Source organism: Engraulis encrasicolus, chromosome 21 (genome assembly GCF_034702125.1).
Source record: "Engraulis encrasicolus isolate BLACKSEA-1 chromosome 21, IST_EnEncr_1.0, whole genome shotgun sequence".
NCBI classification, from domain to species: domain Eukaryota; kingdom Metazoa; phylum Chordata; class Actinopteri; order Clupeiformes; family Engraulidae; genus Engraulis; species Engraulis encrasicolus.
The window spans coordinates 16,850,354-16,855,353 of NC_085877.1; the positions used below are offsets into that span (position 1 = coordinate 16,850,354).

The 5,000-nt window shown below is 42.0% G+C and overlaps 1 long non-coding RNA gene across 1 annotated transcript; it reads left to right on the forward strand.

Moving 5' to 3' along the window:
- The first annotated feature begins 747 nt into the window (after positions 1–747).
- LOC134437616 (uncharacterized) lies at positions 748–2,093 on the forward strand. The gene is made up of 3 exons (XR_010032447.1): positions 748–956; positions 1,274–1,410; positions 1,964–2,093. It is a non-coding gene; the product is annotated as an uncharacterized LOC134437616 (long non-coding RNA).
- The last annotated feature ends 2,907 nt before the right edge of the window (positions 2,094–5,000 follow it).

Genomic DNA, 5,000 nt, shown 5'->3' on the forward strand with positions numbered 1-5,000 from the left:
GTAGACCAGGCGAAGGAGGCGAGCAATTTTGGACTCACTGCCATGCAACTGGGCGTCGATAACCCAGCAAACATAAAAATGTGTCGTCAGTGCCAGTTGGTCTTCGGAGCAGTCAGGAGGCATGGCTTTTGCTGAACGCGACGTGTTGTCTTCCAAGACAAGGTCCTCGGAGTGGACAAGGTTCACCTCATATAATGGTAAGTGGCATGCTCTTAACAACGTCAGGGTGTGTGTAAAGTATATTCCTAAAAGATGACGGTAATGATTTGGTAAACGCTTCACCCTGTTGCCATTGTAACAGATGGACTGTCGCCCCGGACGTCTCCCTTTTTAATCTCAGTTTACAGTCTTTAATGTTGACTATCTAAACAAAGTCTGTGGTCGCAAGATTGAAGTTTACATGGACGTTGTGTGAGATGAATGTGGGGCTGATTGACTGGGGATGACAGATAAACGGCTGTGTACGGCGGCTAGAGGTTAAATTTTACACTTTGGAAATTAGTACACTGCACTTCGACGAGACCAGCATCGCGTCGCACTAAAATAACATCGATGTTATGGAGCTAATAGTGCCATACCGGTGGAGTGATCTACACTAGAATCACACTGATGAGTATACCAACGAAAACACTTCTGAGACTCATTCTTGTGCGTGATTGTATTCTCAAACACTTCAGTGCGGTGAGCATTCCGAGAAACTATCCCCAGTCAATCGAGCCCTACGATGATCTCTCACAACGCACTTGCTCAATTATGTTGAATTAATTGTTCCGTTGATGTGGAAATAACACTAAGAAGCTAGTTTATATGGACTTAATTGCTTTGTGATTGAAGAATAACGTACTGATTTTCCACAGGGGGAAACGTGACAAAGGGAAGGCCTTCAGGTATTTTTTTGGCAAGCTAGGAGAACACATCTGACAGACAAAAAGGTTTCATCAAAGACACACAGACGGGTAAGCTAGTTCTATCATCTGTGGAAAGATGTCTTGGTTGTAATTTATCATAGCCAAATGTTGTGTTTGAGTTAAGGACTGTTCCCCACCCCATCTGAGTTATTGAGGGGGTCTGTGTTAACAATATCCAGCAGTCTATTAGGCCTACAATCTGTTGTCACAAGTTAACACACTGATTGTAATAGGTAGTGTGAATGTTAATGAGGATCATGTCTGTGTGCTTGATCTTAACAATATGCAACTGTACCAGTTCACCAGCGAAAATATAGGCTACTGTTTGTCTGCCAGCTACATTCTTTTTTTTTCTTTTGTGCAAGCTCCTGAAGTAAAGGACCTACACAGGACCTTCATATCAAGGACATTGACTGTGTGGATCTCGAGGTGCAGTTACCCAAAAGTTGCTACCCACGGAATACCAGGTTTTGAGGGATCCTGCCAGAGCAGAGAATCAACAGTAAGTCATATCTTAACTTCACACAAATACACATACAAGGGTGTGCCCAACACACATGTACTTTATAATATATCATTTTCTAAGTAATGAGACAAATTGAGGAATACATATTGGCCTGGTTCAGTCAAGTGGAGTTGTTGTCTGTTTCAAGCTACAGGTGTTTGCAAGGCAATTTATTATTTGTCGAAATAAAGGCAAATTTCATACATGTGTGTGACCATTCATCTTGCCACCTGTATTATTTTGTAGTAGGAAGGCAGAAGTCTTATGGCAGTGTGATGCTACAGTAATGCTTACAGTAATTTAAAGAGTATAGTTTACCTTCCTTAAAGCAATGTTGGGATATATGCCTTGCTCAAGGGCACTTTAGGCATGGATGGAGGTGTATGCAGTGGTCAGAGATTTGAGTCAGCAACCCTAGTCTGATCTTAAGACCACCTCACTAATCATTATGCCACACTGCCCACCATGTTAACAAACTACAATATCAAGCCCCCCTTTGCCGGTATTCATGACTCATTAATTTTTCTGTTTGATTTGTTGTTATTGACAGGATACATTGAAGAGGAGACTCCGACATGACCGCCGGCATCTTGTGTTATTCACCCCCACCACTTGTAATACTGAATGCCTGAATTGTTGTTTGCTGCTCAGACTTTGTCAACAGATATGGTCTTCGACATGTTACCCTAGGTGTGGAAACAGATTGTGACAGTCCAGCAAAATGAGCCAGACAGATAGTAACACTGAAAAAGGACAACGTTGTTCCCATGGCCTCCCACTGCAGAAGACTACAGACGCTCAGTAAAGCACAAACAGCTGTTCCTCTTGTACCTAATAATTTAGTCAGCTGGATTCTAGGTGCCACTAAGGAGCCAACAGTGGATCATTTTGTCAACATTTCAATGGCATACATTAAAAGGGCAGCCTGTAATTGTTTGCCTTGCCTCCATCTTCCTTGCCACCAAGGGGTTGTAGACCGATGCCCTAGTCCTCCTGTTTAGGTACAACCATGCAGTTAGGCCAGTCTATTGAAGCATATACTTATGACTGTTTGTATGTGTTGTGTATCTAGTAATGGATAAATTACCACATGAATAACTGCATATTCATTATATTGATAATTATAATGGCTTCCATTATTGATTAAAAAAGGGATCTACCACCACTTGCATTATTGTTTTGTTATAAATGAAGCACTGTTAGGAATCCAGGAAGACGGATGCCGAGGCACTCAAGGTTGCATTTTTTTTTTTCCTTTTTTATTTGGCTACAATGCCTCAGCATCTGTCTTCCTGGACCAAGTTTGACAGCCCCTACACTGATGAGCACCAAGGAAAAAAGGTGAAGACCCAGAAGCACTCCAATTACCTGCTTGTGTTCGATTATGTTAGGATCCATTTATCCCACTTTAAATGCATGAATGAATATCACTGAAAATTGGAATTGTTTCCATTTGTTTTTAAAAAAAAATGTATATATCATGAAAGGTAACTTGCATTGCCTTTTGAAGCACAGTTTAACAGTTGGACCACTTTGGATAGCCTATATGAACGATCATTATTGATGATCTTGGATATTATTGATATTGTAGGCCTATTTCTATTTGGGCTAATGTCTTTGCCTTTGGCACCCTCATGCATTATTGTTCTTCAAGATAGAAATTAATCACGGTCATTCTTAACTGTTAAGGATCAATCTGTCTCTCTTAGAGAGATATATATTTTAAAAACCTTATTTTAGTACAATTTGTGGAACGCAAGAGGATTGATAGCTGTCCAAATCGGCAACGTGATTGGTTTAGCGCGGTCACGTGGTGTATCGTGTCTCCTCATTCAGCTAAGGAAAATATTCTTCTGTAAACGTCTAATACCCTTGGATGTTTTCACGATCCGAACCTCTCTGAAGTGAAACATAGTGTAGCGTTTGGTAGCCAGGGAACACACAGGATGTAGACAGAAGTGTCCGTTTAATGGAGACAGTTGGCCACAGCCACGCCACATAAAAATAATGAACAAGTACACTGCTTACCAGTAACCCAACTGTAGCACAGCTGCTACGTAGATCTCTCACAGTAAACAGAGAGAACTCCCCGCTCCCCTTATTCGAACCCCAACAGTGCCTCGCACCCACCAAACCATAGAACAGAATCATAGAACATGCGTACACAACTGAAGTAACCCCCCAGACTCGCGCTACAATAGCTTTGGTCAGTTCATCATCTTATGGGCATCGTGTTCGGATGCTGTGGAGCGAGAATGAACGAAAATTGAGGTGACCTGACGGCCTATAAATACAGGAAGATCTCTTTCAAGTATGTTTAACACCGTGGGCTTCCTCGATGCATGCGAGACGTTCGCTGAAACCGACAAAGCTGAAGTTGAACTTTGGAACAGTTTTGTATAGTGTTGTAGTACACCGGCAACTCGCATGTCTTTTTGGCAAAAGCGACATAAAGTCCGACTCCATCTCAAAACGTTAAAGTTATCCACTGTCCTGCTCACAGCTTCACCACTTCCCTTGTTTACAGTCCCCTCCCTCCACCACAGATTCTGTCGCGCTTACTACGTCACAATCAGTTGCGCTGATTGGTCAGAGCGTTGGCCTATTAGCACAGACATGGTTTGAAAGACAACGGGTTGTGCTCATCAACAATGTTCCGTTTTATCCATTCATCGGAGCCAGACTAAATTAAGACATCCAATACATTTAGGCTGGTTTATCAGGCTACATTGGCTGCACATTTGTTACACACAAAGACCCCGCCAGAAACATGGATGAATGAAACTCTTCACAGACAACTATACTGTGGTCACAGAGATAAAATAATATGACCCAACGCTCCATGAAATATATTTGACATAACATGTTAAATAACCTTCTATTTCATGGTCAATTGAAAAGATACCTTATTACCTACAGTAACACTTACAACAACCATGACCTAGACAATTGACAATTTACACAGACCCCCTACAGAATGTCCCTGTTTGGCATTAAAAACTATTTTCAATGCTGCTGTTCAGGGCAGATCATTATCTTCCATAGTCTACACAGTACGCACTAGCAAATTACACCAGCAGTAAAAATTGTGTCTGAGTTGCAGATAACCTGACACGCAAAGCGAATGGGGGTGGGGGGAGCAGGTCTTATCTCTACATCTCACACATCAATATAGGTATATCCAACACAATAATCACAGAGCAAACATGAAACCTTCCCCGTGCTTGTCAGGTTGATAGCAGAAATAGGCTAACGCAAACATGACAGGGGAGACAGCTACCACCCAGTTCAAACATTAATCAAACCTTAGCACTCTTACACATCATTATCACAGTCACCTGAGTGAGTACAACCTTAGCACAGGAGCACTAGTTAACCAGTTGTCTTTTTTTACCAATAGGCAGGCTATAGGCAATTGCCTAGGTCCCCACCAAAATGCCGTATGCCCTCTACACAGCCCCCCAGTGGTCAATCCCTCCATGGAAAATGTATGCAAACATTGTGTGCGCATGAGGAACATGAACAACAACATGTTCATTTACAAAATGTGCCCACACATGTTGTTCCTGCAGCAAGCATATCCTGGT